Here is a 26,905-nt window from a genome sequence, read left to right on the forward strand (position 1 = left end):
AGTGGATCTTTCAATTTCTAGCATCTTTTCTTCATTAGATGAAGCATATCTACCATAAGAATTACCATTAGCAGGGTGTGGCCTAGAATCATTGTGACTGTTATTTTTAATGAAATTCACATCAACATATTCTTTTTGAGCAACTAATGACGCTAACGGAACATTATTAGAATTAACATTAGGCCTACCATTCACAAGCATAGACATAATAGCATCAATCTTATCACTCAAGGAAGAGGTTTCTTCGACAGAATTTAACTTCTTACCTTGTGGAGCTCTTTCCGTGTGCCACTCAGAGTAGTTGATCATCATATTATCAAGAAGCTTTGTTGCTTCACCAAGAGTGATGGACATAAAGGTACCTCCAGCAGCTGAATCCAATAAATTCCGTGAAGAAAAATTTAGTCCTGCATAGAAGGTTTGGATGATCATCCAAGTAGTCAGTCCATGGGTTGGGCAATTTTTAACCAGAGATTTCATTCTTTCCCAAGCTTGAGCAACATGTTCAGTATCTAATTGTTTAAAATTCATTATGCTACTCCTCAAAGATATAATTTTAGCAGGGGGATAATATCTACCAATAAAAGCATCCTTGCATTTAGTCCATGAATCAATACTATTCTTAGGCAGAGATAGCAACCAATCTTTAGCTCTTCCTCTTAATGAGAAAGGGAACAATTTTAGTTTAATAATATCACCATCTACATCTTTATATTTTTGCATTTCACATAATTCAACAAAATTATTAAGATGGGCAGCAGCATCATCAGAACTAACACCAGAAAATTGCTCTCGCAAACAAGATTCAGTAAAGCAGGTTTAATTTCAAAGAATTCTGCTGTAGTAGCAGGTGGAGCAATAGGTGTGCATAAGAAATCATTATTATTTGTGGTTGTGAAGTCACACAACTTAGTATTTTCAGCGTTGGCCATTTTAGCAACAGTAAATAAAGCAAACTAGATAAAGTAAATGCAAGTAAACTAATTTTTTTGTGTTTTTGATATAGCAAACAAGATAACAAGTAAAGTAAAACTAGCAACTAATTTTTTTGTATTTTGATTTAGTGCAGCAAACAAAATAGTAAATAAAACTAAACAAGACAAAAACAAAGTAAAGAGATTGAGAAGTGGAGACTCCCCTTGCAGCGTGTCTTGATCTCCCCGGCAACGGCGCCAGAAATTTGCTTGATGCGTGTGGTTGGCACGTCCGTTGGGAACCCCAAGAGGAAGGTGTGATGCGCACAGCGGCAAGTTTCCCTCAGTAAGAAACCAAGGTTTAATCGGACCAGTAGGAGTCAAGAAGCACGTTGAAGGTTGATGGCGGCGAGATGTAGTGCGGCGCAACACCAGGGATTCCGGCGCCAACGTGGAACCTGCACAACACAACCAAAGTACTTTGCCCCAACGAAATGCTGAGGTTGTCAATCTCACCGGCTTGCTGTAACAAAGGATTAACCGTATTGTGTGGAAGATGATTGTTTGCAGAAAACAGTAGAACAAGTATTGCAGTAGATTGTATTTCAGTAAAGAGAATTGGACCGGGGTCCACAGTTCACTAGAGGTGTCTCTCCCATAAGACTAACAAAGATGTTGGGTGAACAAATTACAGTTGGGCAATTGACAAATAAAGAGAGCATGACCATGCACATACATATCATGATGAGTATAGTGAGATTTAATTGGGCATTACGACAAAGTACATAGACCGCCATCCAACTGCATCTATGCCTAAAAAGTCCACCTTCAGGTTATCATCCGAACCCCCTCCAGTATTAAGTTGCAAAGCAACAGACAATTGCATTAAGTATGGTGCGTAATGTAATCAACAACTACATCCTTAGACATAGAATCAATGTTTTATCCCTAGTGGCAACACCACAACACAACCTTAGAACTTTCTCACTTTGTCCCGGTGTCAATGCAGGCATGAACCCACTATCGAGCATAAGTACTCCCTCTTGGAGTTACAAGCATCTACTTGGCCAGAGCATCTACTAGTAACGGAGAGCATGCAAGATCATAAACAACACATAAGCATAACTTTGATAATCAACATAACAAGTATTCTCTATTCATCGGATCCCAACAAACGCAACATATAGAATTACAGATAGATGATCTTGATCATGTTAGGCAGCTCACAAGATCCGACAATGATAGCACAATGGGGAGAAGACAACCATCTAGCTACTGCTATGGACCCATAGTCCAGGGGTAGACTACTCACACATCACACCGGAGGCGACCATGGCGGCGTAGAGTCCTCCGGGAGATTATTCCCCTCTCCGGCAGGGTGCCGGAGGCGATCTCCTGGATCCCCCGAGATGGGATCGGCGGCGGCGGCGTCTCTGGAAGGATTTCCGTATCGTGGCTCTCGGTACTGGGGGTTTCATCACGGAGGCTATTTGTAGGCGGAAGGGCAGGTCAAGAGGCGGCACGGGGGCCCCACACCACAGGGCCGCGCGGCCAAGGGGGGGCCGCGCCGCCCTAGGGTGTGGCCCCCTCGTCGCCCCTCTTCGTCTCTCCTTCGGACTTCTGGAAGCTTCGTGGAAAAATAGGCCCCTGGGCTTTGATTTCGTCCAATTCCGAGAATATTTCCTTACTAGGATTTCTGAAACCAAAAACAGCAGAAAACAGCAACTGGCACTTCGGCATCTTGTTAATAGGTTAGTTCCAGAAAATGCACGAATATGACATAAAGTGTGCATAAAACATGTAGATAACATCAATAATGTGGCATGGAACATAAGAAATTATCGATACGTCGGAGACGTATCAAACAGCAGCAAGTTTCCCTTAAGTGAATCACCCAAGGTTTATCGAACTCAGGGAGGTAGAGGTCAAAGATATCCCTCTCAAGCAACCCTGCAATTAAGATACAAGAAGTCTCTTGTGTCCCCAACACACCTAATACACTTGTCAGATGTATAGGTGCACTAGTTCGGCGAAGAGATAGTGAAATACAAGTAATATGGATGATTATAAGTAGTAGTTGTGTAAGGTTACATTGCCCCTATGTGTGGTTTTGGTAATTAATGACAACCCCTATGGACTAATGTTTTCATTGAGTTTATATGAAGGAATATTCCATAGGTTCTACTTGTATTCCATGTGTTGGATTCAAGTATGGATGCCATGTAAATAAAGATACATCTTGTGTATTGGCATTAAGATCATCAGTTTGAAGATATATATGTGATATGATCAAGAAGAAGAAATGAAGATGGAGCTCCTATGTGGAACTAAATATTAGCAATGCTCTATCTTAAGTGAGTATGTGAAGATACAAGGTTGAGTTGGGCAAGTTCAAGATGAGCATCTCAAGTGGATCACATGCTTGAAGCTTGCCGTCCATTTGGTGATAATGGACATGTAAAGATGTGCATCAATTGGGCTTTCCCATGATAGTGTATGGGGGAGCATTTGTGAGTCTTCACGAAGCAACATTGATCAAGTGAGGCATTCCGGCTTGAGTGAAGCTTGAAGAGTTATCATCAAGATCAAGTGGGATGCGCAAGGCAAAGGTATGACCTTGATAGGTTTCCCTTTTACCGGTCTCAAGGTGGTTGATGGGAGACCGGATTATAGGATAGATAGCCGCACTACTAAGAGGGGCTTTCGGTTGGGTAACTTGATCACATCGTCTTAGGGAGCTCAATCCTTTGCATACCTTGCATATCCTTATTGCTTTCTGGTGTTTCTCTGTGTGAGGTTCTTGAGCTTGTTGCTAGCTTTACAACAAGCCCAAGTTCATCGAAAACGGAATCCGCATGCATCTTCTATTGCGTTTTCGAGTTTGGACGTCTTCACCGTTTCTTGACGGTGGGAGACTCCCTCTCTAAAATCATCTAAAATGTTCTGTGAGGAGTCTCCATCTTCTGTTGGGGTTCTATTCGTCGTTATCTTTCCAACAAAGTTGGTTTCATTCGAATCGGAGTCCGGGAGCATTTGCTATTAATGAAAAGGGAAAAGGAGAAAAGAATAAAAAGAAAAGAAAAAGAAAGGGGGGCTGCCGGCCGGCCGACCGGCCTGACCGGCCCACACGCCGGCCCACCCGGCCGAAACCGGCCCGGGCGCTGACGCTGGCCGGGCGCCTTACTGAGGCGGCCCCGGTCTTGTCCGGCCCCGGGCCCGGCAGCCGCCGGCCCACCCGGCACCCGCCCCGGCCCGACCGGCCTCTGGCCTGGCTAGGCCTTCTCCGCCCGCGCGGCCCACCCGGCGCGGCTAGCTGCCCCGCGCGCCCCACGCCTATCTGCCGCCTGTGCGCGTGCGCCGCCCCGCCCGGTTGCTGGGCCGGCCCGACCGGACGGGCCACCAGCCTCCTCAGCGCCCAAACCGGTCGGCCGGCCTGGCAGCCGGCTGGGCCAATTTTCTGGCCAGTTTTCTGCCCGTTTTTCCTGCGATTTTCTCTGTCTTTTCCCCCAACGGTTTTATTTGCTCCCATGCTATAAATATCCCTTCTTCCACCTTGAGCAAGTAAGTTCTTCCCATTCTCTCTCCTCCGTTGTTGCATTTGAAGAACTTGCTCTCTCTCTTGTCTCCCCCCATGATTCTTGCTCATTCTTGAGGGATCTAAGAGAGGAGATCTAGATCTACACTTCCACCAATCCATTTCTCCTCTAAGTGAGGGGAACTCTTGGGATCTAGATCTTGGGGTCTTTTTTGACTTTCCCCATTGTTCTTCCTCTCCAATCTCATCCTAGCATTTGTTGTTTGGGTGGGATTTGAGTGTGAAGGACTTGAACACCTCTAGTGTTCTTGCTTTGCATCATTGCATAGTGTTGAGCTCTCCACCATGATTAGTTCGAGTGAGAGACCGTGAGCTTGTTACTCTTGGAGGGAGACCTCCTAGTTGGCTTGGTTGGTGCCCCGGTGATCTCTTCGTGGAAGATTGTGAAGGAGACCGGGCTTCTCCTTCATGGAGCTTGCCATCTCCGGAGCGGAGGAAAAGCTAACCATAAGGAAAGGGCCATTATCCTTCGTGGGTGTGGTTCGGAGAATAGGGTGAGCCTTCGTGGCGCGGGGAATCCTTCGTGGGACCTCCACTCCTCCAAACGTGACGTACCTTCTTGCAAAGGAAGGGAACACGGGAATACATCCTCATCTCCGCGTGCCTCGGTTATTTCTATACCCGAGCTCTCTTTCCTTGTGATAGCCATCGTGCTTAAAGTAAATATATCTTATTATCACTTGTGCTACATATATCTTGTGCCTATCTTGCTTAACTCTAGTTGATATTGTTACACTTAGTTGAGCTTAGCATATTTAGGGTTTGTGCTTGTAAACTAAATGATAGTTTAATTCCGCATTCTTACAAGACAAATCCGCAAGAGTTTTTAATTGCCTATTCACCCCCCCTCTAGGTGACATCTCGATCTTTCAAATTGGTAGCTGAAATAAAAATGGCAGCAAGCGAACATGTAGCAGGACTTGTTGGAAACGGTGTTTCAATGCTTAGAAACAAGGCCCAGGGATCATACTTTCACTAGTGGACACTCTCAACAATGATGACATAATTGAATAAATAAATGCTACTCTCAAACACTCTCTTGTTGGATAACAAACACCATTCATTGTGTAGGGCTGCAAAAGCACACCTCAAGACGGAGTAAACAAGATCCACAACGTCATAAAGGAATCACACACGATGCGCACATTGTCACCATCACACCGTGGAGAGTGACTCCGGAGTTCATATTAAAGTAACCTCTAGAGTGCATAATAGACAAGAGTAACATCAACATATTCAACTAGATTACAAAGATCATGATCACATAAAGATCACACCATGGGAGAGAGAGAGATCAACCACATAGCTACTGGTAGAGCCCTTAGCCTCGGGGAGAACTACTGCCTCCTCATCATGGGACACAGCAACGGCGATGAAGATGGCGATGGAGTCGATGGAGATGGCTCCGGGGGCAATTCCCCATCCCGGCGGCGTGCCGGAACAGAGATTCTGTCCCCCGAAACTTGTCTTCGCGATGGCGGCGGCTACGTAACTTTTCGTGGAATATGACTGATTTCTTTAGGGTTTTCGCATCTGGGGCAATATATAGGCAAAGAGGCAGCGTCGGGGGAGCCAGGGGGCTCCCTCCCCATAGGACGGCGCGGCAGTGGGGCCCCCCGCGCCGCCTTATGGTGTGGGCCCCCTGCTGCCCTTCCTCGACTCTTCTTCGGACTTCTGGAAGACTCCGTGGAAAATAGGGCCGTGGGCTTTTGTTTCGTCCAATTCCGAGAATATTTGTAAACTAGCTTTTCTGAAACCAAAAACAGCAGAAAACATGAACTGGCACTGTGGCATCTTGTTAATAGGTTAGTCCCACAAAATGCATAAAAACATTATAAAGTGTGAACAAAACATGTAGGTATTGTCATAAAACTAGCATGGAACATAGGAAATTATAGATACGTTGGAGACGTATCAAGCATCCCCAAGCTTAATTCCTACTCGCCCTCGAGTAGGTAAACGATAAAAAGAATAATTTCTAAAGTGACATGCTACCAACATAATCTTGATCAATACTATTGTAAAGCATATGAGATGAATGAAGTGACCCAAAGCAATGGTCTATAGTTTGCTAACAAAAAGATAATGACTAAACAACTGAATCATATAGCAAAAACTTTTCATGAATAGTAATTTCAAGACAAGCATCAAAAATTCTTGCATAAGAGTTAACTCATAAACCAATAGATTCTTAATAAAAGGTCTTGAAGCAACACAAAGGAAAATTTAAGTTTCAGCAATTGCTTTCAACTTTCAACATGTATATCTCATGGATAATTGTCAACACAAAGTAATATGATGAGTGCAATAAGTAAGCATGTAAGAATCAATGCACACAGTTGACACAAGTGTTTGCTTCTAAGATGGAAAGAAGTAGGTAAACTGACTCAACATAAAGTAAAAGAAAGGCCCTCGCAGAGGGAAGAAGGGATTAAATCATGTGCTAGAGTTTTTCAAGTTTTGAAATCATATAGAGAGCATACAAATAAAGTTTTGAGAGGTGTTTGTTGTTGTCGACGAATGGTAGTGGGCACTCTAACCCCCTTGTCAAACAGACTTTCAAAGAGCGGCTCCCATGAAGGACGTTATCTGTACCAGCAAGCTAGATCATCCCTCTTCTCTTTTGTTTACTCATGTATTTTAGTTTTATTTATACATGACACTCCTCCCAACCTTTTGCTTTCACAAGCCATGGCTAACCGAATCCTCGGGTGCCTTCCAACATTTCACATACCATGGAGGAGTGTCTATTTGCAAATTAAGATGCTTACTGATAAATCAGGGCAAAACATGTGAAGAGAATTATTAATGAAAGTTAATTAATTGGGGTTGGGCACCCTGTTGCCAGCTCTTTTTGCAAACTTATTGGATAAGAGGATGATGCCACTAGTCCATTGGTGAAAGTCTGCCCAACAAGATTGAAAGATAAAACACCACATACTTACTCATGAGCTATAAAACATTGACACAAATAAGGAGTAATAAAGTTTTGAATTGTTTAAAGGTAGCGCATGAAGTATTTACTTGGAATGACAGAAAAATACCACATAGTAGGTAGTTATGGTGGACACAAATGACATAGGTTTTGGCTCAAGGTTTTGGATGCACGAGAAGCATTCCCTCTCAGTACAAGGCTTTGGCTAGCAAGGTTGTTTGAAGCAATCACAAGTATAAACCGGTACCGCAAAACTTACATAAGAACATATTGCAAGCATTATAAGACTCTACACTGTCTTCCTTGTTGTTCAAACACTTTTATCAGAAAATATCTAGACCTTAGAGAGACCAATCATGCAAACCAAATTTCAACAAGCTCTTTGGTAGTTCTTCACTAATAGGTTTAAACTACATGATGCAAGAGCTTAAACATGATCTACTTGAGAGCTCAAAAAAATTGCCAAGTATCAAATGATTCAAGACAATATACCAACTACCACATGAAGCATTTTCTGTTTCCAACCAAATGGCAATAAGTGCAGCGGCTTTCAGCTTTTGCCATGAACATGAAAAATAAAACGAAGAACACAAGTGTTCAAATGAAAAAGCGGAGCGTGTCTCTCTCCCACACAAGTATGTTAGGATCCGATTTATTCAGAGAATGAAAATAACAAAACAAAAATAAAAACACACAGACGCTCCAAGTAAAGCACATAAGATGTGACCGAATAAAAATATAGTTTCACTAGAGGTGACCTGATAAGTTGTTGATGAAGAAGGGGATGCCTTGGGCATCCCCAAGCTTAGACGCTTGAGTCTTCTTGAAATATGCAGGGATGAACCACGGGGGCATCCCCAAGCTTAGACTTTTCACTCTTCTTGATCATATTATATCATCCTCCTCTCTTGATCCTTGAAAACTTCCTTCACACCAAACTCAAAGCAATCTCATTAGAGGGTTAGTGCATAATAAAAAATTCACATGTTCAGCAAGGACACAATCATTCCCAACACTTATGGACATTACCCAAGGTTACTGAAATTTAATGGAGCAAAGAAATCCACTCAAACATAGTAAAAGAGGCAATGCGAAATAAAAGGCAGAATCTGTCAAAACAGAACAGTCTGCAAAGACGAATTTTTACGAGGCACTTAACATGCTCAGATGGAAAAGCTCCAGTTGAATGAAAGTTGCGTACATATCTGACGATTACTCATGAATTTTTTTAAGATTTTTAGATTTTTCTACAGAGAGAAAAACTCAAAACCGTGACAGCTAGAAATCTGTTTCTGCGCAGAAATCCAAATCTAGTATCAACTTTCTATCAAAGACTTTACTTGGCACAACAATAAAATAAAATAAAGATACAAAGGTATTGCTACAGAAGTAACAAGCACCTTGACTCAAAACAAAAAGGAAAGCAAAAATAACAGAAAATAAAAACGATGGGTTGTCTCCCATAAGCGCTTTTCTTTAACGCCTTTTAGCTAGGCATAGTGATTTTTATGATGCTCACATAAAGATGAGAGTTGAAAAGAGAGCATCAAGAAGCATATATAAAACATGTTTAAATCTAACACTCTTCCTATGCATAGGAGCCTTGTAAGAAAACAAGTCAATGAAGAACAAAGTGAGTAGCATAGGAAGACAAAACAAGTGTAACTTCAAAAATTTCAACACAAGGAGAGGAGACTTAATATTATTGTGATATATGAAATCGTGTCTCCCTCTCTCATAAGGACCAGTAGGTCTTAAAGTACCCAGAAAATAAAAGCAAATCAAGAGAAAGCTCGAAACATTCATCATAAAGAGAAGAAATTTAGTAACATGAAGATTTCTATACCCATACTTTCCTCTCTCAAAATAATTTTCAGTGGTATCATGAATAAACTCAACAATATAGCTATCACATAAAGCATTCTTATCATGATCCACATGCATAAAAGTATCATTACTCTCCACATAAGCATAATCAATTTTATTAGTAATAGTGGGAGTAAAACTATCACAACCATCATTGTAATCATCATAAATTGCAGGCATGGTATAATCATAATAAACTTTATACTCCATAGTAGGTGGCACCAAAATACCACTATCATTATAATCATCATAAATGGGAGGCAAAGTATCATCAAAGAAAATGTTATCCTCAAAACTTGGGGGACTAAAAATATCACAACCAGCTTCCCCAAGCTTAGACTTTTCCATAGCATTAAAAATAATAGTGTTCAAAGAATTCATGCTAAAAACATTGCTACAACTATTTTGCAAACAAAGTTTCATGGGTTTTTTTAATTCTCTCTTCAAACACCTCATGTCCTAACTCAAGATAAATACTATAAAGCTCTCTAATTTTGCTGTTGTTTTCCATTAAGCCTAACTAGTGAAATAAAAACAAGAAAAAAAAAGATATAATTGCAGAATCTAAAGGAAATAGCTTCGAGCACTCACACACCAGCAACAGTGCTAGGAAATAGCTTAGTAGTCGGAGGATGTGAATACCTTTTACCTTACCTCCCCGGCAACGGGGCCAGAAAATAGCTTGATGTCTACGCACGCTTCTATTCCTGTAGACAGTTTTGGGCCTCCAAGAGCAGAGGTTTGTAGAACAGCAGCAAGTTTCCCTTAAGTGAATCACCCAAGGTTTATCGAACTCAGAGAGGTAGAGGTCAAAGATATCCCTCTCAAGCAACCCTGAAATTAAGATACAAGATGTCTCTTGTGTCCCCAACACACCTAATACACCTGTCAGATGTATAGGTGCACTAGTTCGGCGAAGAGATAGTGAAATACAAGTAATATGGATGATTATAAGTAGTAATTGCAATCTGAAATAAAAATGGCAGCAAGCGAACATGTAGCATGACTTGTTGGAAACGGTGTTTCAATGCTTAGAAACAAGGCCTAGGGATCATACTTTCACTAGTGGACACTCTCAACAATGAGCACATAATTGAATAAATAAATGCTACTCTCAAACACTCTCTTGTTGGATAACAAACACCATTCATTGTGTAGGGCTGCAAAAGCACACTTCAAGCCGGAGTAAACAAGCTCCACAACGTAATAAAGGAATCACACACGATGCACACACTGTCACCATCACACCGTGGAGAGTGACTCCGGAGTTCATATTAAAGTAACCTCTAGAGTGCATAATAGACAAGAGTAACATCTACATATTCAACTAGATTACAAAGCTCATGATCACATAAAGATCACACCATGGGAGAGAGAGATCAACCACATAGCTACCGGTAGAGCCCTCAGCCTTGGGGGAGAACTACTCCCTCCTCATCATGGGAGACAGCAACGGCGATGAAGATGGCGATGGAGTCGATGGAGATGGCTGCGGGGGCAATTCCCCGTCCCGGCGGCATGCCGGAACAGAGATTCTATCCCCCGAAACTAGTCTTCGCGATGGCGCCGGCTACGTAACTTTTCGTGGAATATGACTGATTTCTTTAGGGTTTTCGCATCTTGGGCAATATATAGGCGAAGAGGCAGCGTCGGGGGAGCCAGGGGCTCCCTCCCCATAGGCCGGCGCGGCAGTGGGGCCCCCGCGCCGCCTTAAGGTGTGGGCCCCCTGCTGCCCTTCCTCGACTCTTCTTCAGACTTCTGGAAGACTCCGTGGAAAATAGGGCCGTGGGCTTTTATTTCGTCCAATTCCGAGAATATTTGTAAACTAGCTTTTCTGAAACCAAAAACAGCAGAAAACAGGAACTGACACTGTGACATCTTGTTAATAGGTTAGTCCCAGAAAATGCATAAAAACATTATAAAGTGTGAACAAAACATGTAGGTATTGTCATAAAACTAGCATGGAACATAAGAAATTATAGATACGTTGGAGACATATCAATGCTCGTAACACTTTTAGAGCATAGGACATCTGATTGTGTACATATTATTAGTGATCTAAAATCACTCATGTGTTTTTACTCATTAAGTGTCAAAGACACTCAATTCTTGTTTAAACATCCAGATGGAAAAGAACACCTTCTTAACGTTTTGATATTTAACTACTTCAATATTTATTCTATGTACTTTGACTTAAACTTATTATGCGTTTCAATCTATATTCATAGATCTTGACGCTAAATATGGTTTTAGTCCATATCCTTTCGTTGAACTTAATCTTCAATGAAACCTTCTAATCATATCAAGTACATGATTACATTATTTATAATCAACGATATGTCATCTACATAAAGTATTATAAATATGTCTCAGCACTCTCACTTAATTTCTTGCAAGCTTCTTCATCGTTTCTGATGAAATTATAACTCTTTGCTTATTTCATCCGATGAAGATTCCAACTCCGTGATACTCACTTCATCCAGTGAAGTTTGTATACCTTTCTAGCATTCTACAGACTAGCAAGACACTTAGTTGTATCTTGTATACACCTTTAATACACACTTCTAATAAGGAATGTATTTCTGCCATCCTACTAACATATGTCATAAAATAAATGTGTAGTGATTACTAAAACAATCCGTATAGACTACAAGCATCGCTGCTGAAGATCTAATCTTATCGCAGTCAACTCTTTGAACTTTGTCGTAAACAATCTTTTGACAAGTCGAGCTTCTTCAAGGATATTATATCCAAGTCTATTAATTTTGTAGATCCATTTACTTTCAAAAATTATTTACTCCTTCAAAAGGTTTACCAAGCTCCAAGCTTGATTTTAGATACTATCTTGGATTTCATGGCTGTTAGCCATTTTAACGGAGTCAGGGTCCATCATAGCTTCTTTGTATATAGTTGGTTTATCATTGTTCAAAATTAATCGTTTGTCCACAAATCAATTATTTGATCACAAATTAAGTAAACCATACCTACAAGGTTCAATAGGTACTTCGATCTTCATTACTATTACACTTTGTAGACATGGGAGCCATGATCGTCGTGGTTGCTTCCGGAACCACTTCCGATGCTACGCTACTCTGATCATCATGCTCTGGTTCATCAACCTTATTAATATCCATTGTCCTCCCACTCAAATAATTCGCTAGAAACAATTTCTTGAAATAAGCAAGAAACATCGACAAACACTTTTGTCTTTGACTTCATAGTGGATATAATTCCCAGTTTGTTCTCTAGGACAACCAACAAAGACATTTATCTGGTTTTGGTTGTAAACTCATTTACTTATGCTATGCATACCAAATTTTTTAAGAAAGGACTATTAGAGTTTATACCAATGCCATAACTCATATAGTGTCATTTCAATGGATTATGATGACGTTCTATTTAGTGTAAAAGCGGTAGTCTCTAAAGCATAATCTACACAAATATAATGGCATCATTTTATTTTATATCATCATTAATCCAACAAGGTTTGGATACGTCTCTCGAATACTCCATCATAACTATGGTGTTCCGAGAAACGTGAGTTGTGGAACAATTTTGTAACTCTCTTAGATGCTCGCTAAAAATCGTAATTCAAATATTTCCACCATGATCCAATCATAGATATTTGACTTTTCTATTACGATGATTTCCACTTCATGCTGATTTTTTTTGAATCTATTCAAATGTTTCAAACTTCTTCCTCATCGAATAAATATATCTTTACTATTAAATTGGGATCAGTCGTTCGTACGTGTACGTCGCACAGCAGCGCTGATCGACCTCGCGCACCATCGACCGAACGGGCCAAGCGGGCCAGGCCCAAAGAAAACTGCCTAAACATTGCGTCCCGTATGGAATTCTGGGAGTGACTTTGCAAGGAGGCGAGCGGGGCGACAGAGCGAGGTCGGCTGAGAGCGTGAGAGGTAGGCGGAGCGGCGGCCGGTCCGACGCGCAACCATCGAGGAGGAAGGACTTAGCCGCGCCGCCACCGATTCCTGTCATCGCGCCTGCATAACAAGAGGAGGAGGAGGGGACGAGCCATCTCTTCCCTTGATCATGGACGGGGAGGAGGTTGATTTGCTCTTCCTTTTCTCCCGATCTGATCTGATCTGATGCTTTCCTCGGATCTTGATTTGATCATGAATTTCTGATTTTTGTTGTTCAATATATTCATACTCTAAATTAGGCATGTATGAACTAATTTGTTCTGATTATATGGACTAATTCATTCTATGGAAGCGTTTGTTCTGATTATATGGAATAATTCATTCTATGGAAGCGGAGTGGGATTTAGTGTTTTGTTTTGATTTTGATGTATGCCGATGAAGCGAAGTGGGATTCAGTGTATGTTTTCCTTGTCCAGATATTGTTCTACTTAATTTGTTGCATGATTGGTGGTCTAAATCTTGGAATAATCTACCATTTGTTGCAAAAATTTAGAAACTATATAGCCAAATTATTGAATCGGTAAATGTGGTGCCTGACAGATATAGAAGGAACACAGAACTTGTTTTGTAAACAAAAAAAAGGACTTCCTAACTAACAATTAATCTAAAGCAGGGTGTTATGTGAAATGTGTCAAACTGCATACAGGAGTCTCAAAGCTAGAGTGGGTATTCAGATAAGCCCGTGAGCCCCACATATATGTTGAGATTGATTTCCGCAAACAAACAGAACAAGAAGGAAGCGCTATAAAATTCAGATCGTGAAAGAAAATGTCACGGACGCCATTGAGGTGAAGCTCGTGTCGGTACGCCACCGGGGAATGGGTCACGGGAGGCGAGGTACGTCCTTGCGCTGCACCAGGAGGTGTTGGCGTCGGAGCTCATGGTCATAAATGCGAACGCCACATCATCCTCGTCGTCACAGGTGGCACTGTCCAGCACTGTCTCCAACCACCTCAGCGTGAGCCGATGGAGGACTCCACGTAAGCCGTGGGGCTCCAGATCTCGGGCTACCATAGCACGGAGTCCATGCCGTCAAAATGCAGCATCATCCACCATGGCGGACAGCGGGAGACCCAACAGCTACACCTGGTCAACAAGGGCTTGTCATGCTCCTCACCGTCGGCAGCGCAACATTGGTGGCATACGAGTCAGACGGCGAGGAGACTACAAGTAGCTATGCCGGATTAACAATCATGCTTAGTTAGAATTCACCTTCATCGACAATGTATGTAAGATGAAAAATCTTTGCGATGTCATATAATGCATTGCAATGACTGCAACAAAGAATATCAAATGTTCCAACTGATATAAAATTTACAGTTCTTATGGAATATTTGTATCATTAATTTCTGATATAGCACTAAGCTTTATAAGAAATAACATATTCAAAAGCTATTTAACAAAATATGGTTTGGTTATTTACGTTTTTGGTTTGTGCCTCATATTTCTGAAAAAGTCCATGTTTGTATGCAATGCTCCATCGAGTCTACCATAAACTCATGGGGAAGAAGGTACATGTGAATCCACTCGGTTAGTAACCATGTGAACGTACCGCCGATATGTTGTTTTAAATTTCTTATTAAGTGATAGTTTTTTGGTTCGCAGCAACGCGCAGGCATAGTGTTAGTACATATATATACACTCAATTCATTGTTGGAAGTTTTCATGAAGTAGAAGAATCTTCCTTACACAACTATGCCTAATGAACCACATATATCATCATGTATGTTTTCACTAAGTTAGTTGCCCGTTCAACTCTTGGCCTATGAACGGTGTTTCAGTCATTTTCTTTAGAAAAGATTTGCAAGTGTCGAACGATTCAAAAATCAAATGACTCCAAAAATCCATTTGCATGGAGTGTCTTCATGCGTTTCTTTCTAACATGACCTAAATGGCGGTTCCACAAATAAGTGGAATTCAAATCATTTGCCTTATGGCATTTTAGCGTCAGTGTTATGCATGTGTGTTTCACCATTAAGATTTATAATAACTTATCCATCATACATGGAGTAAGGTCATAATTTGAACAACTCATTGTTTTCATTTGACCAGAGCAAAATAATAGTTATTAAGTTCTTTATTATAAATCTGAAGGGCTAGGTAGAATGCCAACGACGAACATAATAACACTTTATTTTGTTCCAGATGTGCATTATTACCATATTCCTTATCAATCACTTAGGCCATTGTATTCTTGTATTGCGTTGCATTGTATGACATCTCATACCAATCAATATGGTACTACCCAAAAACTTCATTGTGTGACCAATCAAAGAATACATTCATAACATGTATATCATCTATATACACCTGAGTTAGACTTTCTAGTCTTTTCTTTCTTTCTGCCAAAATCCTTTTGTAGTTTCTCTTTCGACTTTCCTCATATGTCTGAAAACACTTTAACATCAATAACTTCAAGGCTTGTTGGTCAAATACCAATAGCCTTGAGGTTCGCACTTCGAAATTGATCATCACATGAAAAGTGTTCCGGATTTCACTATTAGTAATTTTTTAATGTGATGAACAATTTCACTCATAATTTTATCCATCAAATCATGAAAACTTCATGATGAAGCTATTATGGCTTATGTGGATATGTGAATAGCGTTAGTGCCCAACTAGTCGGAGGATCGGGACTCCTAGCGTCTTCAACCTTCGTACATTACCATAAAACTTATGAGTTTATGTAGTCTCACTAAATTATATTCTATCATCTTGTAATAAGGTCTTAGATATCATATATATCTCACACCTTGCTTATTTCTGAAAACAAACTTTTCAGCTCCTTATTTTTCAAACATATTTGAACATCAAGTTTCACGGAGACAAGATAATTTTAGATACTAATTGAAACCATTGCTTTTCGAATCAGAAATTTCAGGATTACCAAAAGTTTGCAATAGGAGTTAATCATTTCTTGATTCTTTAACGATACGGTACCAGTCCGTAAAGTTACTTGTCAGATTTAACAGTATTTCTATCTCAATTACAAGCCTAGCGCAAAGTAGAAAATAGACGCCTACAAAATTTAATTCAAATACAATTTAGACTATGTTCAGGATAAATTGAGTTTACTATTAATTCTTAAATTAACTAGGTGAACTCCCACTCAAAACAACATCCCTCACGTTGTCTTAGTGATTACACGAACCAAATTCACTACACCAAGTCCGATCATCACGAGAGATGATGTAGTTTCAATGGAGAACATCAACATGTTCATCATATCATCTATATGATTCATGCTTAACCTTTTGGTCTTCCGTGTTCCGAGGCCATGTCTGTACATGCTAGGCTCGTCAAGTCAAACCCTAGTTTCCGCATGTGCAAATCCGGCTTGCACCCATTGTATGCACACGTTGAGTCTATCACACCCGATAATCACGTGATGCTTCGAAAGAACGAGTCTTAACAACGGTGCTAACTAAGGACGAACACTTTATTATCTTGATTTTTAGTGAGAGGGATCATCTTATAATGCTACCGTCGCGATCTAAGCAATATAAGATGCATAAAAGGATTAACATCACATCCAATTCATAATGTGGTATGATATGGCCTTGCGCCTTTGATTTTCATCTCCAAAGCACGGACATGATCTCCATCATCAACGGGCATGATCTCCATCATCGTTAGCATAGCGTCAAGGTCAAGGGCGCCGTCTTCATGGTTGTTCACCACATGTAGAAACTATTACAACTACTTTGAAATAATACTAGTACATGAAATATAAAGACAACCATAAGGCTCCTGCCGGTTGCCACAATACAATAATGATCATCTCATACATATTCATCATCACATAATGGCCATATCACATCACCAAACCCTGCACAAACAAGTTAGACGCCTCTAATTTGGTTTCCATATTTTACATGGTTTAGGGTTTTCGAGTAAGATCCAATCTACCTATGGTCATGAACCACAACGCTGATACTAGTGTTGTCAATTGAAATAGTAAATTGAATCTTAACTATGGTGAGAGAGACAAACAACCGCAAATCCACTTATGCAATACAAGTTGCATGTCAAGCGTGGAGCAGGTCTCATGAACGCGGTCATATAAAGTTAGCCTGGGCTGCTTCATCCCACCATACCGCAAGATGCAAAGTACACATAAAAAGAGACAACAAAAGCATCAACGCCCACAATACCATTGTGTTCTACTCGTGCAACCAATCTATGCAAAGACACGTCTCTGATACCACTGTAGGGATTTGTAGCATAGAAAATAAAAAATTCCTACCGCAAGAACGAATAACAAGCCAAGATCTAATCTAGTTGATGGTAGCAATGAGGTGAAGATCAACATACCCTCGAAGATCGCTAAGCGTTAACGAGATAAATCTCGTGGTGGATGTAGTCGATCACTTGACGCTTTCAAAAGCGCGTAGAAGATCTTGACGGTGCCACAATCGGGCATCACCTCCGCACTCGGTCACACATTCGATGTTGATGACGACGTCCTTCTCCCCGTTCTAGCGGGCAGCAGATGTAGTAGATCCTCCTCAGAATCCCACCAGCACGACAGTGTGGTGGCGGTGGTGCTGGAGATCTCTGGCAGCGCTTCGCCTAAGCACCGCAGGAGAATAGCGAGGAGGGGAGTGGCTAGGGTTTGAGGAGAGGGGGCACTTGGGCGCCGGCCTTGGGTGCCCTTGGTGGTGCGGCTCAATTGATGTAGGCTTCCCCCTCCCCTCTCCCTCTCTTTATATAGGTGGAACCTCCTAGGGTTGCCCCAAAACCATGATGAAGTCCAACTCCAAAAACTGCCTTTTGGGTGAAACCTAGGGGAAGTGGGATTCCTCCCTTTCCTTCTCCCTTGGCCGGTCAAGGTGGTTGAGTCCACCATGGACTCCACCTTCCCTCTTGGTTAGCTGGTTAGGGTTGGTGGAGTCCTTCCGAGACTCCACCTTCCATGGTGATTTCTTCCGGAAGGTTCTAGAATATTCTAGCGCCTTCCATAAATGCACCGGATCATTTCCAAACTTGGAAAGTGACTTCCTATATATGAATCTTATTCTCCAGACCATTCCGGAACTCCTCGTGATGTCCTGGATCCTATCCGAAACTCCAAACAACATTCGAACTCCATTCCATATTACATATCTACTTAAAATGACATCAAACCTTAAGTGTGTCACCTATGGTTCGAGAACTATGCGGACATGATCGAGACTCCTCTCCGATCAATAACTAATAGCGGGACCTAGAGATCCATATTAGATCCCACATATTCAACGATGACTTCATGATCAAAAGAACCATTCACTTAAAATAACAATTCCCTTTGTCTCGCGATATTTTACTTATCTGAAGTTTGATCGTCGGTATCTCCATACCTAGTTCAACCTCGTTACCGGTCAGTACTCTTTATTCGTACCATGATATGATATCCCTTGTGAACCAGTCACATGCTTGCAAGATAATTGGATGTCATTTCACCGAGAGGGCCCAGAGTATATCTATCCGTCATTAGGATGGACAAATCCCACTATTGATACAAGTGCCTCAACCCTATACTTTCCGAACACTTAAAGCCACCTTTATAACAACCCATTTACCCAGTAATGTTTGGTTTCATCAAAGCATTCATCCGGTGTAGGTGATTAACATGATCTCATGGTCGAAGGATTAAGTTACTATGCATATTAAAGCTTGAAGCACAACGAACTTAATGACTTGATCATATGCTACGCTTACTATGGGTGTATGTCCATCACATCAGTCACCTAATGATATGACCTTGTTATTAATAACATCCAATGTTCATGATCAGGAAACCATGATCATCTACTAATCAACAAGCTAGTTTAACAAGAGGCTTACTAGGGACTCCTTTATGTTTACAAAACACACAAGTATTAATGTTTCCGGTTAATACAATTATAGCATGGGATGTAAACATTTATCATGAACACTAAGATATAACAATAAACACTTTTATTATTTCCTCTTGGGAATATCTCCAGCACTTGGAACTCTAGACAACTTATTGATCTTATTAGTGTTCTTGGGACCTCCAATTAAGTTGTTAATATTCTTCAAGTGTGGGGCCTTAGTGGCAATTTATTGGGATCCTGCAATTAAGTTGTGGAGATTTCCCCAACCTTTGTGTAGGTTCGGTGACCACCCTCAAGGTTCCATAGTGGGTCGAGGACTTCTCTATTGGTGGGAAGGCTCGAGAAGAACATTCCGATGCCTTCGTGAAGTTTGGGGAACCTTTGTGCCTCCACACCGCTCCAACGGAGAGTAGCACTCGCAACAGTGTGAACTTAGGGATACATCGTCGTCTCTGCGTCACATCGGTTATTCTTATACCTGAGCTCTTTACTTATGCACTTTACTTTAAGATAGCCTACACGCTTGATGTTATATATATTGCTATCTGACATGGGTATGCCATATCCGGTCCTTAGCGTTGGCATCCCTAGTATAAAGCCCACGAAGGAGTAGGGGAAATCCCATGATGAAATCTATATGAAGTGGAAGATCCTAGTGTTATGTAAAAAGGAAAGATAGGCCCATATCGGGTAAACCGACATATATCATGTAAACAACCTCGAGGTGGACTCTGAGACCTAGCCCGCTATATAAGGGCTAGTAGGTGATGGGTTCGATGCATGAAAAATAAAAAATTCTATCGTAAAGTCGAATAAATCCAAGATCCAATCTATGGAAAAGCCAAGATCTAATCTATGAGATCGGAACAACGAGATAGATAAGAACTAACCCTTGTAGATCCAAAGCCTTAACAAGATCAAATCTCGTGGTTGATGTAGATGATCGTTCCGGTGCTGCAATCCGGCAGCACTTCCGTACTCGGTTGCACGTACGGTGTCGATGAAGTCCATCCTCTCCCCATTGCAGCGGGCAGCGGAGGTGTGGTAGATCCCCTCGGAATCCCAGTAGCACGACGTTGTGGTGGTGGTGGTGGAGGAGAAATTCCTGCATGGCTTCGCCAAGCCTGCGCAGGAGGAAGGAGGAGGGAGAGAGGGGGCGGCTAGTGTTTTGGGAAGGGTATGTCCGACCCCCTGCCCTCTCCCCACTATACATAGGGTCAAGGGTCGGCCAAGGTGCCCCCCAACTCATCTAGGGCCGACAGCCAGGGGGGACTTTTCTTCCAAGTTCCCACCCCCCTTAATTTTAGGGATTTGGCCTTATCCCTTTAGGGGGCGCATGGGCCATGGTGGGATGCATCCCCAGCCCATGTGGACGTGGTGCACCAAACATTTAGCCCATGTGGACCCTCCGGGACATGTGGGCCCCACCGTGGGACCCCCAGAACCTTCTAGAAGATTTCCGGTATGATACCGGAAAAATCCCAAACTTTTCTGGTACCCTAAAATCAACTTCCCTTATATGAATCTTATTCTCCGGACCATTCCGGACCTCCTCGTGATGTCCTGGATCCCATCCAAGACCCCGAAAAAATATTCGATCTCCAACTCATATTCTGAATCTACTTATACGACATCGAACCTTAAGCGTGTCACCCTACGGTTCGTGAACTATGCAGACATGATCGAAACTCCTCTCCGATCAATAACCAATAACGGGACCTAGAGATCCATAATGGCTCCCACACATTCAGTGATAACTAAGTGATCGATTGAACCATTAACATACGATACCAATTCTCTTTATCGCGCGATAGTTTACTTGTCCGAGGTTTGATCATCGGTATCTCCATGCCTAGTTCAACCTCGTTACCGACAAGTACTCTTTACTCGTACTGTGGTATGTCATCTCTTGTGACCTTGTCACATGCTTGCAAGCTAATTAGATGACATTCCACCGAGAGGGCCCAGAGTATATCTATCTGTCATCGGGATGGACAAATCCCACTCTTGATCCATATGCCTCAACCTATACTTTCCGAATACTCAATCCCATCTTTATAACCACCCATTTACGCAGTGGCTTTTGATGTAATCAAAGTACCCATCCGGTGTTTGTGATTTACATGATCTCATGGTCGAAGGACTAGGTAACTATGTATCGAAAGCTTATAGCAAGATGAACTTAATGACTTGATCTTATACTACGCTTATTATGGGTGTGTGTCCATTATATCATTCACCCAATGACATAACCTTGGTATTAACAACATCCAATGTTCATGATCAGGAAACCATGATCATCTATTAATCAACAAGCTAGTTTAACAAGAGGCTTACTAGGGACTCTAGTTGTTTACACAACACACATGTATTAATGTTTCTGGTTAATACAATTATAGCATGGGGTGTAAATATTTATTATGAACCCTAAGATATAATAATAAACTAATAGTAGAGCCACCGATGGGGGGGATTGAACCAGACACAACACCATGTAACCCTAGTTTTCATATAATAAATCTCGGTGAGAGCCCTTGCTCATACTTTTCGTCGGCTACCTAGTTTGGCTGACCGGTTTGTTGGTTCGTCAGTGTTCTCCTTCCTAGAAACCCAAGTCCATAATCATGGGCATTAACAAGGTTAACCATTTGTGACTATCACATAAATGCATGTCTTACTTAGCATAAGTTGTTGGTTTACATAGGTGAATCCTAGCTATATAGGTTTTGAGCTTAAAAAATTAATCGCTAAATATTCCACATTTGTTATGCCATTATCGTAAAAGTTTTAAACTATCTATTCACCCCCTCTCGAGGAGGCATTCATTTCCTTTCCGATTTTGTCCATTCCGTCGAGAGGGAACGACAGCGTGGGATCCTTGCCCTCGCCGAAGCTATGGGTACTCCAGCAGACCCCTAAGGGATAGGAAACGACCCGACGACATCACGGTGAGTCCCCAAACTCATGCTCGTGTGTTCCATTGCAGAAATTTGTGCAAACAATTAGGGTTCATCCGAAATTGGGGATTTAGGGTTAGGGTTTGTGAGTATAAATTGGGGATTTTTCTATTAATTGCAAATCTGTGCTCCCAAGTTATAATTATTTGCACATGACTAACAATATATCAATGTAATTAACCAAAACATCAATTGCATCATTAATGATTAACTAAACATGATCTAAAAACATTAAAAATGTATGCTTAGGGCTAATCCAAGGCTTATGACATCAATAAAACTTTCCTAAAACATGATCATATAACCAAAATTGTGATCACAAATCACACTAGGGTTGTAGTGTTAGCCAATCTAGGCCTCTCATACCATTGTTAGGTATAAACATCAAGAGCAAGAGAAGATCATGCATTGGAAACATCTAGAACACCTAATTAACATTGATAGAGAGGGATAGAGATGATCATTACAGGGCACTGAAAATCCCACCGTTGCTTGCGTGAGGCAGGCGTGGTGCATAGGCGGTGTAGATGAAGTAGAGGAAGCAGAATATTTGGAGATCCTCCTGATCCCCTCAGGTCTCCACCGGTAGTGTACAAGAACAACGCCAAAGAGGTTCTAGCCTTCCTGCTGCGCGCTGGCTGCGATCGGTGCAAACTTAGGGGTGTTGGGAGCAGCGTGGCACTGCCACTAACTTGTAGATCCCTAGCCACCAGGGCTTCCCTTTTATATGCGCATGCAAAAAGGGGCCAGAACCATGAAACATTGGATGTTGGTCAGTGGCCCCCTCCTCTTTAACTTAACATTAATGTTGACTATGTCCTTTATTCAGTTAACCCATTTTATTCAGAGTTTAACCAGATCAACCAATAGATTTATCAAGAAGTGCTAGCAAAATGTTCATTCACAGTTTGTAACGAACACATGCAGCTCTGTTTGTCAATTAGTAGAGGGTTCAAATGTTTTCATTCAGGTAAACATAATCACAATTCGTTCTAACCAACCTTTCCAATGCCTTACATAGTTACATATAGATGTTGGTATTGGTGAGACAGATGATTGTGGACAATCTACTAGCATAAAACTCGTGTGGCACTACAAGAAAAGTTCTGATAGACAACGTCTCAAAATCGTCCGCTAAGGGGTATTTTTCGTCGCCTATGGGCCTAACCCGACGATATGGGTTCTGTTGTGGAAACTGCGTCAGGCAAAGTTCTACGACGATTTTTTCGGTCCGTCGCGCTTGGGCGCCCTTCCGCCACGGAAAATCGGACCGTTGCCCAAGTGTTTCTGGGAGCCCGTTGACTGCTGACGTCATGCAAACTGACACGTGGCAGACGCCGTTAACTGGCAGTTAACGGCGTTAACCGGCTGAAACCCCGTGGTAGATGGTAGGCCCACACGAGGCCTGCCACGTCTTAAGCGGGCTGGCCCATTAAGTTTGCGGGCCAGGCCAGCTGACTTAGTTTGACCGGTCAACTATATAGCTGGGCTGGTCCATTAGTTACGTGGGCCGGGCCTAACCTCTAAGGTTGACTGGTCAAAACTTTAATCGGCCGGCCCACTAAGTATGTGGGCCGGGCCGAATGCACTCGTTTGACCGGTCAACAGGCAAAAGGGCCGGCCCACAAGACATGTGGGACCCACTTTCCTGGTATCGGGCCGGCCCATTTACAAAGTGGGGTCCACATTAAAGCAACTGGGCCGGCCCAAGAAGTTATTGGGCCGACCCAATTAGCATGTGGGTCCCACTTTCCTGCTATCGGGCCGGCCCATTTAACTCAAGAAAAGATATCAGGAGCCAAAAATAATTCAAGAAAAGAAAGTTTTATAGTACATAGAGGATGACATGCGGGTCCCATTTAGCAGCAGCGGTATCACCGTTTGAGAGGCGGCAGGGGATCGAAAGAAAAAGGCAAGTGAAAAAATATGAGGAGCCAAAAATAATTCAAGAAAAGAAAGTTTTATAGTACATAGAGGATGACATGCGGGTCCAATTTAGCAACAGCGGTATCACCGTTTGAGAGGCGGCAGGGGATCGAAAGAAAAAGGTAAGTGACCAAATATGAGGTGCCAAAAATAATTCAAGAAAAGAAAGTTTTATAGTACATAGAGGATGACATGCGGGTCCCAGTTAGCAGCAGCGGTATCACCGTTTGAGAGGCGGCAGGGGATCGAAAGAAAAAGGCAAGTGACCAAATTTGAGGTGCCAAAAAAAACTCCAAGAAAAGAAAGTTGATTGCACATAGAGGATGACATGCGGGTCCCATTTAGCAGCAGCGGTCTCAACGTTTCCAAGGCGGCAAGGGATCAAAAGAAAAAGGAAGTAGCCAGAAATCAGGGGGTCAAAAAAATCCAAGAATAGAAAGAATTTTGGTTCATAGAGGATGACATGCGGGACCCATGATCCTGCATCGTAAACGGCTCGAACAGAGAACGTTGAACGAGATGGCGCGATCGAGAAAAAAACAATGCCAGAGAGGCTGCCATCTGGGCCCTACATCCCTCGGCGGTGCGGATTTGCGTTGACTCGGTCGGCGAACCCGAGATTTTGAGATGCACCACGTCCCGGGCCACCATACGCGACATTTTGGCCGCTTTCGTCGGGCTAGGTGGCCTCAAAAACGAGAAAAAAAAGTTTTGACATGCACCACGGAGGGACCAAAAATCGTTGGCCATGGTACACCAGCAACCACGGCGCGACTTCAACTTCGTCGGCCATGGTAACTTTTCTTGTAGTGTGGTAATTCTCCAGCTTACGTTCTATAGGTCTAGTAGCTTTAGTTTAGGGGTAGTTATTCTTGTCCTCTTTTTTTTTCTGTAAATTGTATTGTTTTATGCTGAGTGTTCTTCCTCTAATATACTGCCTCTATTCCATAATAATTGGCCCCATTTTGTGCTACACCTAGGATAAAACAACAACAATTATTTTGCAGGGAGAAGTATTATGTTTCTAGATTAGATATAGTATTCAACCTTTTTAGTAACCTTCAATGTTTTCTGAGTACACTAGTAGAAAATGCGTCATTTGCACTGGTTGGTAAGGGCTATATGCACCGAATGCCCAACCGGTGCAAAAGGCCCCCCTTTAGCACCGGTTCAGTTGCGAACCGGTGCTAAAGGGGGCACCACGTGGCCAGCTGTGGAGCACCCGACAGAGGACCTTTAGCACCGGTTCGTAATACGAACCGATGCTAAAGGGTTGTACCACGGCAGCGTTTTGGTGCCCTTCCCTACCGCGCCAGACTCTGATGGGATTCGCAGCATAGAAAACAAAAAATTTCCTACCGCAAGAACGAATAACAAGCCAAGATCCAATCTAGAAGATGGTAGCAACGAGAAGATCATGATACTAACCCTGGAAGATTTCCAAAGCCTACGAGATTAGATCTCGTTGTTGCTGTAGTCGATCACTTGCCGCTTCCGAAAGCGCGAAGAAGATCTTGACGGTGCCACAATCAGGCAGCACCTCCGTACTCGGTCACACGTTCAGTGTTGATGACGACGTCCTTCTCCCCGTTCCAGCTGGCAGCGGAAGTATTAGATCCTCCTCGGAATCCCGACAGCACGACAGCGTGGTGTCGGTGGCGGTGGAGATCTCCGGCAGGGCTTCGCCTAAGCGCTACGGGAGGTGTATGAGGATGGAGGTGTGCTAGGGTTTGGGAGAGAGGGGGTAGGGGCGCCGGCCAGGGGCCCCCTATTGTGGTGCGGCCAAGTACAAGGCTGCCCCCTCCCTCTCCTCCTCATTATATAGGTGGAACCTCAAGGGTTTGCCCACTACTAGGAAAAGGCCTAGCCGTAAGACTGCCATCAGTGGCGCACCATGGCTGCCGTGCGCCACTACTACTTAGCAGTGGCGCACCACAAAACGGTGGGCCACTGTTACAAAAGTAGTAGTGGCGCACCTTGATTCTGGTGCGCCATAAGTAAGTGGTGACAGGAGGCCAGATCCTCCCCCAACCTAGTAGTGGCGCACGTCTATGGGGTGCGCCACTGCTACATTCCTTACCTATGGCGCACGTTGTAGAGGTGCGCCACTGCTAGGAGGTGTCCAGAGACCGTTTAGAGATGATAGGCTTAGCAATGGCGCACTGCTGTGGTGCGCCACTGCTACATAGGTTACCTATGGCGCATGTCATTAGGTGCGCCACTGCTAGGGGGTGGCCATAGCCCCTTTTTAGAGATGAGAGGCGTAGCAGTGGCGCACCACTTAGTAGTGCGCCATTGCTATGTCTTAGCTTAATAGGTAAGTAATGGTGAAGCTTTCTTAGCTTAATACCCTACTCAATCTCAACTTTTTACCTCATCCAACACTCTAGGTCTCGCCGTATCGGTAACTTTGTTGGTTTTATGCTTTGTGTGTGACCGGTTCCGATCGTCTTGCACACACACATATGTGCGCATGCGCGAAAATCGTCTCGATCACGCGCGTGCATGTGTGTTGTATGCGAAGCCTCCACATGTGTTGTATATGCAAAGCCTCCGATCCACACATGTGTTGCATGTGTTTGTTTGCAGGGATTTGAAATGCAAAGGTCACCGCGAAATATGAGCCATGGGTACTAGCTTCCTAAGTGGACCAATGCTTCTTCATTACCGACCCGCAAAAGCCCAGCCGTGTTATCGTGAGGAGAGGCAAAAGGAGCATCATCGGAATGGATGGAGCCGCCAACGAGCTAGACTTTGACCAGTATGGCGATCCGAAGATGGAAGATGACGACGACGATGATGAAGAACCATACACAACAAGAAGAAGCAGGACCACCCTACCTAAAGGCCGTCCATTCAAGAGAAGAAATCTAGGAGTTCCGGGGCTAAATTATTCAACCGCGAGAAAGAAGGGCAAGAAGATTG

Source organism: Lolium perenne, chromosome 6 (genome assembly GCF_019359855.2).
Source record: "Lolium perenne isolate Kyuss_39 chromosome 6, Kyuss_2.0, whole genome shotgun sequence".
In the NCBI taxonomy this organism is placed as follows: domain Eukaryota; kingdom Viridiplantae; phylum Streptophyta; class Magnoliopsida; order Poales; family Poaceae; genus Lolium; species Lolium perenne.